This window comes from Sminthopsis crassicaudata, chromosome 1, assembly GCF_048593235.1.
Source record: "Sminthopsis crassicaudata isolate SCR6 chromosome 1, ASM4859323v1, whole genome shotgun sequence".
NCBI classification, from domain to species: domain Eukaryota; kingdom Metazoa; phylum Chordata; class Mammalia; order Dasyuromorphia; family Dasyuridae; genus Sminthopsis; species Sminthopsis crassicaudata.
Window position 1 is genome coordinate 455,601,745 of NC_133617.1, and position 10,266 is coordinate 455,612,010.

At 33.7% G+C, this 10,266-nt stretch overlaps 1 long non-coding RNA gene across 1 annotated transcript; it reads left to right on the forward strand.

Annotated features, from left to right (window-relative positions):
* Positions 1-4,836: 4,836 nt before the first annotated feature.
* On the forward strand, positions 4,837-9,513 carry LOC141550300 (uncharacterized). The gene is made up of 2 exons (XR_012484576.1): positions 4,837-5,388; positions 8,522-9,513. It is a non-coding gene; the product is annotated as an uncharacterized LOC141550300 (long non-coding RNA).
* Positions 9,514-10,266: the final 753 nt, after the last annotated feature.

Genomic DNA, 10,266 nt, shown 5'->3' on the forward strand with positions numbered 1-10,266 from the left:
CTCAATCTAGAAAATATTTTTCTATATAGGTTTCTAGTTCTGCTCTCTAGAAACATGTCTTTCTAAGTGATTTTCTAGAACTTCAATCTAGACAAAATCTTTCCTAGAAAATTTTCTGCATCTTCCCTCTAGAAACATTTCTTTACTACATCCTTTTAGAGAGCCTCAACTTGGAAAACATAGTTTTCCAGATCTTTTATCTAGAAACCAGTGTTTTCTAGATTCTTTCCTAGAGCCTCATGCTAGAAAAAAAAATTTTCTAGCTTCTTTTCTGGATCCTCTCTCTAGAAAAAACACTTTTCTAGATTCTTTTCAGGAGCCTCAAATTAAAAAAAAACGTTCTTTTCTAGAATGTTTTATGGATCATTTCTTCTGAAATCATGTTTTTTTTTTTATTAGATTTTTTCTGGAGCCTCATTCAAGAAAAAAATTTTAAATACTTTTCTACTTATTCTCTTTTTAAAAAGACACATTTCTAGAATTTTTTCGAAAACTTTAATCTAGAAAAAAAAAATCTTTTCTTGAAAATTTTCTCCATCCTCTCTCGTGAAACAATTCTTTTCTAGATCATTTTCTAGAACCTCAATCTAGAAAACATTTTAACTGGGTCCTCTCTCTAGAAAAAACACTCTTCTAGATTCTTTTCTAGAGTCTCCAGCTAAAAAAACCGTTCTTTTGTAGATTCTTTTATGGATAACTCTCTTAGAAGAAAGATCTGTAGATTCCTTTTTAGAGCCTCATTCTAGAAATTTTTTTTCTAGATACGTTTCTAGTTCTCTCTAGAAATATGTCTTTTCTAGATGATTTTCTAGAACTTCAATCTAGAGAAATATCTTTTCTAGAAATTTTTCTGCAACCTCGCTTTAGTAAGAATTCTTTACTAGATCCTTTTCTAGAGCCTCAACTTTGAAAACATAGTTTTCTAGATCTTCTAACTAGAAACAAGTCTTTTCTAGATTCTTTTCTAGAGCCTCATGCTAGAAAAAGTTTTTCTAGGCTCTTTTCTGGATGCTCTCTCTAGAAAAAACTGTTTTCTAGATTCTTTTCTAGAGCTTCAATCTAAAAAAACCGTTCTTTTCTAGATTCTTTTATGGATCATTTCTTCTGAAAAAATGTTTTATTTTATTTATTTATTTTTATTTTTGCTGTTAGATTCTTTTCTGGAGGCTCATTCAAGAAAACATTTTCAGATACTTTTCTAGATGTTCTCTTTAGAAAAGGGACTTTTTTGGATTCTTTTTGATAACCAAAATCTAGAAAAAAAATCATTTCTAGAATCTTTTCTAGATACTCTAGAAACAAGTAATTTCTTGATCATTTCGGAGAACCTTAATCTGGAAAATGATTTTTTCTGGATCCTCTCTCTAGAAACAACTCTTTTCTAGATTATTTTCTAGAGCCTCAACCTAAACAAACCGTTCTTTTCTAGATTCTTTTATGGATAACTCTCTTAGAAGAAAGATCTGTAGATTCCTTTTAGAGCGTCATTCTAGAAAAAAATTTTTTCTAGATACGTTTCTAGTTCTCTCCAGAAACATGTCTTTTCTAGATGATTTTTCTAGAAGTTCAAACTAGAGAAATATCTCTTCTTGAATCTTTTCTGCATCCTCTCTCTAGAAAGAATTCTTTACTAGATCCTTTTCTAGAGCCTCACTTAGAAAACATAGTTTCCAGATCTTGTATCTAGAAACCAGTCTTTTCTAGATTCTTTTCTAGAGCCTCATGCTAGAAATATTTTTTCTAGATTCTTTTGTGGAACCTCTCTCTAGAAACAGCTCTTTTCTAGGTTCTTTTCTAGAGCCTCAATCTAAAAAAAAGTTCTTTTGTAGAATGTTTTATGGATCATTTCATTTGAAATAATTTTTTTTTGTTAGATTCTTTTCTGGAGGCTCATTCAAGAAAACTTTTTTAGATACTTTTCTACTTGTTCTCTTTTACAAAAGAGACTTTTCTAGATTCTTTTCGTAAACCTCAATCTGAAAAAGATCTTTTCCAGAAACTTTTCTACATACTCTCTCTAGAAACAATTCTTTTCTAGATCATTTTCTAGAGTCTCAATCTAAAAAACATTCTTCTCTGTATCCTCTCTCCAGAAATAATTCTTTAATCGATCCTTTTTTTAGAGCCTCAACTTAGAAAACATAGTTTTCCAGATCTTCTATGTAAAAACCAGTGTTTTCTAGAGCCTCATGCTAGGAAAAAAAATTCTAGATGCTTTTGTGGATCCTCTCTCTAGAAACAACTCTTTTTAGATTCTTTTCTAGAATCTCAAGCTAAAAAAAAGTTTTTTCTAGATTTTATTATGGACCATTTCTTCTAAAACGATGTGTTTTTTTGTTAGATTCTTTTCTGAAGCCTCATTCAAGAAAAAAAAAATTAAAAATACTTTTCTACTTATTCTCTTTTTAAAAAGATACATTTTTAGAATTTTTTGGAAAACCTCAATCTAGAAAAAAAAATCTTTTCTTGGAAATTTTCTCTATCCTCTCTCGTGAAACAATTCTTTTCTCGATCATTTTCTAGAGCCTCAATCTAAAAAACATTATTTTCTGGATATTCTCTCTAGAAACAACTCTTTTTAGATTCTTTTCTATTAGCTCAAGCTAAAAAAAGTTTTTTCTAGATTTTATTATGGATCATTTCTTCTAAAACGATGTGTTTTTTTGTTAGATTCTTTTCTGAAGCCTCATTCAAGAAAAAAAATTTAAAAATACTTTTCTACTTATTCTCTTTTTTAAAAGATACATTTTTAGAATTTTTTTCGAAAACCTCAATCTAGAAAAAAAATCTTTTTTTGGAAATTTTCTCTATCCTCTCTCGTGAAACAATTCTTTTCTCGATAATTTTCTAGAGCCTCAATCTAGAAAACATTATTTTCTGGATATTCTCTCTACTAACAACCCTTTTTCTAGATTCTTTTCTAGAGCCTCAACCTAAAAATGTTCTTTTCTAAATTCTTTTATGAATCAGTCTCTTAAAACAAAATTTTTGTAGTTAATTTCTAGAGCCTCATTCGAGAAAAATTTTTTTATAGATACTTTTCTAGTTGTTCTCTCCAGCAGGAAGTCTTTTCTAGGTGATTTTCTAAAACCTCAATCTAGAAAAAAATCTTTTCTAGAAACTTTTCTAGATCCTCTTTCTAGGAACGATTCTTTTCTAGATATTTTGGTAGAGCCTCAATCTAGAAAATATTTTTCTAGATACTTTTGCAGTTCTTCTCTCTAGAAACAAGTCTTTTCTAGATGATTTTCTAGAACATCAATCTAGAGAAAAATCTTTTTTAGAAATATTTCTGTATCTTCCCTCTAGAAACAATTCTTTACTACATCCTTTTAGAGAGCCTCAACTTAGAAAACATAGTTTTCCAGATCTTTTATCTAGCAACCAGTGTTTTCTAGATTCTTTTCTAGAGCCTCATGCTAGAAAAAATTTTTCTAGATTCTTTTCTGGATCCTCTCTCTAGAAAAAACACTTTTCTAGATTCTTTTCTAGAGTCTCAACCTAAAAAAACCATTCTTTTCTAGATTCTTTTATGGATAACTCGATTAGAAGAAAGATCTGTAGATTCCTTTTTAGAGCCTCATTCTAGAAATTTTTTTTCTAGATACGTTTCTAGTTCTTCTCTCTAGAAACATGTCTTTTCTAGATCATTTTCAAGAACTTCAATCTAGAGAAATATCTTTTCTAGAAACTTTTCTGCATCCTCCCTTTATTAAGAATTCTTTACTAGATCCTTTTCTAGAGCCTCAACTTTGAAAACATAGTTTTCTAGATCTTCTATCTAGAAACAAGTCTTTTCTAGATTCTTTTCTAGAACCTCATGCTAGAAAAAGTTTTTCTAGGTTCTTTTCTGGATGCTCTCTCTAGAAAAAAAACTCTTTTCTAGATTCTTTTCTAGAACTTGAATTTAAAAAAAAAACGTTCTTTTCTAGATTCTGTTAGGGATCATTTCTTCTGAAAAAAAATATTTTATTTATTTATTTATTTATTTTGCTGTTAGATTCTTTTCTGGAGGCTCATTCAAGAAAACATTTTAAGATACTTTTCTCGATGTTCTCTCTAGAAAAGGGACTTTTTTGGATTCTTTTAGAAAACCAAAATCTAGAAAAAAATCATTTCTAGAATCTTTTCTAGATACTCTAGAAACAAGTAATTTCTTGATCAATTCTGGGAACCTTAATCTGGAAAACTATTTTTTCTGGATCCTCTCTCTAGAAACAACTCTTTTCTAGATTATTTTCTAGAGCCTCAACCTAAAAAAAAAAAAACGTTCTTTTCTAGATTCTTTTATGGATAACTCTCTTAGAAGAAAGATCTGTAGATTCCTTTTTAGAGCGTCATTCTAGAAAAAAATTTTTCTAGATATGTTTCTAATTCTCTCCAGAAACATGTCTTTTCTAGATTTCTTTTCTAGATGATTTTTCTAGAACTTCAAACTAGAGAAATATCTCTTCTAGAATCTTTTCTGCATCCTCTCTCTAGAAAGAATGCTTTACTAGATCCTTTTCTAGAGCCTCACTTAGAAAACATAGTTTCCAGATCTTGTATCTAGAAACCAGTCTTTTCTAGATTCTTTTCTAGAGCCTCAATCTAAAAAAAAAAACGTTCTTTTCTAGAATGTTTTATGGGTCATTTCTTTTGAAATAATTTTTTTTGGAAGATTCTTTTCTGGAGGCTCATTCAAGAAAACATTTTTAGATACTTTTTCTACTTGTTCTCTTTTACAAAAGAGACTTTTCTAGATTCTTTTCATAAACCTCAATCTGAAAAAGATCTTTTCCAGAAACTTTTCTACATACTCTCTCTAGAAACAATTCTTTTCTAGATCATTGCCAGAGCCCTTCACCCAGACATCTACAAACCATTTTAAGATTAGACAAGAGTCTTGGCCCCAGAGGAATGTCCTGGATGTGTGAGAACTCCCTGCCCCAAGGTTTTTCTGACCCAGGCGTTAACTGTCAAAAACATGACGAATGTTCCAACCGCAAATCGTCACATATTGCCTTGACTTTCTGATATATGGTCAACAAATGTTATATCTTTTGTTCTATGGAAATTTACTTTGCTACATGGCATTCGCTCCACAACATATAAAAACCCTTTGCTTTGTCTCAATAAACGAGCTATTCTGTCACTACACAGAGTGGTTTCCATTCTTTCTTTCTTTTCAGCCCATTCCCAGGCAAACGCCTTCCCCAGCCTCCGGCTTACAGACTGATGTGTGACTTCAGGTATCCCTAGTTCGAGACCCGCAGGCCGGGTCAAATTGGCGCCCGAACAGGGACATGAAGATCCATATCAGCCCGACGGATTGACGAAGAGAAGGAGAGATGAACCGCCTGGCCAGGCCCCCGTCTAAGGACCCCGAAGAGAATCTTCACATACAGTGTAAGTGAACCAATCCGTCGAAATCATGGGCTCCCACCTTTCTAAAGAACAGATTTTCGTTAAAGATCTTAAAGAGAGTTTTAGGGAACGAGGAATTAAGGTTAAAAGGAAAGATCTTAAAAGAAAGCTTTAGAGAAAGAGGCTTAAAAGTTAAGAAAAATAGAGCTCTGTGTCTGTCTGTGTATGTTTGTCTGCTTTGCATTGCTTCTGTTCTGTGTTAAAAATTAGCAAGCTCATAAGAGATAAGAATTCAGCCTCTGTGTTACAGGCTTAGAAAAATAACAGGCTGAATTGTGGAAATTGGAATTCATTCAGAATAGTAATTCTTTCAGAGTGGTCTTAAATCATGGAATATCTAGGCATTCCCTGTGAAGGCAGAGAAATGCATTAAAATGGGCTTGGAAGTTTAGAGAAACTCTGTTTGGATTCCGGGAGGGAAGAATGTTCAAGGTGAAACAAACTTCTCTCTGGCAGCGGGAGTCCTAGGAAAAGCCTCTAGTTTGCTTTGGTGATTTAAGAGCTTTGTTAAGTTTTAAAAACAATGATTAAGAAATTTGGGAATTGATTATTTTAATGTCACTTAATATAAAAATTGTTTGTGATTTTAAACTTTTTAACCTGTTGTGCTAATTTGTAAGTAAAAGAAAAAACTTGACTATTTTAAACTGGTGGGAAAGTTTTCTCTGAAAAGCAGATTTTCAAAGCCTGCTAAAGGGGAGTAATTGCATTACAATCTTATCTGCTTAATACCATACCGCCTGAGAAGCTTCTACTAGTGGCCTTGAAGCACTCAGGCAGAGAAAAAAAAAAAAACTATTTGGTTTGCTTCTGAAACATTGGGTAATTTGTTATCATTATGGGTTATGAATCTTAAAGTTTAAAGTTTAAAAAAAAAGGGGTGATTAAAGAAAAGGGACAAGAGAGATTGATTTGCAAAATTAATTAATAGTTTAAATGAAGCATCTAGTCAGAAGAGTTATTGGTTTGGAAGTGTTTAAAGTATGTCAGAGAAAGTTTGAGCAAGTAGGCATTGGGAAGAGAGAAAAATGAAGCATCTAGTCAGAAGAGTTATTGGTTTGGAAGTGTTTAAAGTATGTCAGAGAAAGTTTGAGCAAGTAGGCATTGGGAAGAGAGAAAGACAGAGAGATGGGACAGGAGAATGAAGGTGATTTAAGAAGGATTGATTAGTGGGAGCAAAAGATTTCAAGAAGAAATCAGTGGGGAAAAGAAGGAACTAGTTGGAAAGGGGAGTCACGGAGAGATGACTGTGAGACAGGATGTGTTTTTACAGGGGGAGAACAGCAGTAGGAAGCTGCAGCTGTTTTTGGTTGAAGAAAGCAAACTGATAAAGGGGTCAAGCCACTCTTACAAGATGTTAATTGAGTGAACATTTGTTTCTAAAATACATAATGGTTTTTGTGTTTAAAGAATATGATCAGAAATGTGATATATAGTCTGAAAGGGTTATTTATTAAAAAAAAAATGTTTAATTGATGTTTTTAAGAATTTTTCAGATTCCTTTATGTGAAAATAGAAGTTTTAATTAATTGTATTGATTCCAATTATTTACAGGGACTCCAAGTATAATAGTTCTTGCCTTTGTCCTTTTGAAAATGTTTTTGTTATGGCAATATGTAATTTGGGATTTTTCTGTGTATTGGGTATTTTAAAAACAAAATAATTGGTACAATGTTCAACTTATAAAACATCTACTTGGGTATATAAGAACTGTGTGAACATTCTGGGATAAATTTCTTATTGTTAAAAGTCTTACAAAATGTAGATGATCTTTTTGTGACCAAAAAAAAAAAAAAAAAAAAAAAAAAAAAAACTGACCTTGTCCAAGTCGCTATCATTTTGTTAAATTATTTAGGAGCACAGGGATTGAGAATTTCTTAAAACAAATTTCAATTTGTGAAACATGAGGTAAAATATAAATACAGTAAACAATGTGGCTTTAGGAGTGTTATCAGCCACAACACTTTTGGTACAAGAAAAGTCAGAAATTAACCTTTGGGAATAGTTTAATAGTGAATGTCCTGCACCAGGTTCAATCAATTCTGAATCAAAGAGGCCAGGAGGTGGCTAATTGATTCAAGGATTTTAAAATATGAAGCAATACTATTGGAAAGAGATGATTTGGCACTCTCACCAGATCATAACTTTAATCCAGCCATGTTCTTATCTGCTTCCCCTGGGAAACATGTGTACCTTGAACATGATTGTCCAAATGTGATTGATTACCAAACTAAGATTAGGGAAGATTTGTAGGAAGTCCCTTTGTTGAAAGGCACTGAATAGTTCATAGATGGTTCTTCACAAATAGTTAATGGGAAAAGGAAAAATGGTTATGCTATTGTTAATGGGAAGATTTGACTCTGGTTCAAGCTGGATTCTTGCCAAAAGAATGGTCAGCTCAAAATTTGTGAATTATATGCAATAAATCAAGCCCTAAAATTGCTTGAAGGACTGATTCAAAATATGCTTGGGGAATTGTTCATATATTTGGGAAATATGGGAAGAAAGGGGAATGGTAAACAGTAAAGGAAAGGGATTGGCACACAGGGCATTGGTCACTGAAATTTTGACTAATCTTATGTTACTTAAGAATGCTGCAGTGATTCATGTGCAGGGGCACTAAAGAGGAAATTCATTTGAGATAAGGAGAAACTGCTTTGCAGATGAGGAAGCAAAGCAGCCTGGAGAAGAGGAATCTGTAAGTACAGAGGAGATGGTGGAGCAGGCAGATTTAGGCCAAAGCACCTGTTTCACAGCTAAGATCCTCCAATCTGTGGCCCAAGCTATAGCATCCTCCCTCATCATGTAAAGTGGAAAGGGTGGATAAGGAAATTAAACAGCAACTGACTGAATTGGCATTAGAGACACAATTGCCCTGGATAAAGTGCCTTCCCCTTGCCTTATTAAGAATTAAAACAAAACCCCTGAAGAGATGTGGAATTGTCACCTTATGAATTATTGTATGGTCACCCTTATCCAAAAGAGATTCAAAATTCTTCCTTGTATCCAATATTTGAAACCAAGCATTTGTTTTTAAGGAAATATGTTATGTCTTTACTGTAACATCTGAAAACTTTGCAACTAAACAGGCTTATTGCTCAGACTCCTCCCTTAGGATTTCAACAGTGCATGAGTTCTAGCTTGGAGATGGGGTCCTGGTTCAGACATGGAAGGAGGACAAGCTGACCCTGAGATGGAAAGGACTGTTCCAGATCCAGATACAGCAGTGCTACACAGGAAAGAGAGTGGACTCAACATACCAGAATTAAAGGACTGGTGGACTCCGAGGGTGTGGACTTCCCAACTGAATGCAGAGAACAAACTGAGACCAACATTGAAAAACAACTGATGAACTGTGCATGTAAAATCTTATAGCAGTATTGAAGCCTCACTATTAGATAAAATATCTATTACTGACACCTCCCCATTTTTCCCTGGTGTCTTTCCAAGACTTGGTCTCAATCATGTCCTACCCCATTTCTTATGTAAGCTGTGACTGAGCCCATGACGGGATTAGTGTGACCCCGGGTGGTGGATGATTTGAGGTTTGACTTATTATTTCCAGAACCATGGCAGTAAGACCACGCAATTGCCATGACGGGCAACCTCGAGAGGTCTGTTTCCCACCCACTTAAGATAGAATCTGGTATAATGTACCCTCGAGTTGGTGTGGTTGACCCCGATGACCTAAGACAGCATTTGGTGGCATGCTATTGATATAGATCGAACGCTCACTCCCCACAACCGGAGGCAGGTCACATAGCCTAAGACAGGCCTGTCACCTTACAAATGAAAAAAGGGGGACATGCCAGAGCCCTTCACCCAGACATCTACAAACCATTTTAAGATTAGACAAGAGTCTTGGCCCCAGAGGAATGTCCTGGATGTGTGAGAACTCCCTGCCCCAAGGTTTTTCTGACCCAGGCGTTAACTGTCAAAAACATGACGAATGTTCCAACCGCAAATCGTCACATATTGCCTTGACTTTCTGATATATGGTCAACAAATGTTATATCTTTTGTTCTATGGAAATTTATTTTGCTACATGGCATTCGCTCCACAACATATAAAAACCCTTTGCTTTGTCTCAATAAACGAGCTATTCTGTCACTACACAGAGTGGTTTCCATTCTTTCTTTCTTTTCAGCCCATTCCCAGGCAAACGCCTTCCCCAGCCTCCGGCTTACAGACTGATGTGTGACTTCAGGTATCCCTAGTTCGAGACCCGCAGGCCGGGTCAGATCATTTTCTAGAGTCTCAATCTGGAAAACATTCTTCTCTGTATCCTCTCTCCAGAAATAATTCTTTAATCGATCCTTTTTTTAGAGCCTCAACTTAGAAAACATAGTTTTCCAGATCTTCTATGTAGAACCCAGAGTTTTCTAGAGCCTCATGCTAGGAAAAAAAATTCTAGATGCTTTTGTGGATCCTCTCTCTAGAAACAACTCTTTTTAGATTCTTTTCTAGAATCTCAAGCTAAACAAAGTTTTTTTAGATTTTATTATGGACCATTTCTTCTAAAACGATGTGTTTTTTTTGTTAGATTCTTTTCTGAAGCCTCATTCAAGAAAAAAAATTTAAAAATACTTTTCTACTTATTCTCTTTTTAAATAGATACATTTTTAGAATTTTTTCGAAAACCTCAATCTAGAAAAAAAATCTTTTTTTGGAAATTTTCTCTATCCTCTCTCGTGAAACAATTCTTTTCTCGATCATTTTCTAGAGCCTCAATCTAGAAAACATTATTTTCTGGATATTCTCTCTACTAACAACCCTTTTTCTAGATTCTTTTCTAGAGCCTCAACCTAAAAATGTTCTTTTCTAAATTCTTTTATGAATCAGTCTCTTAAAACAAAATTT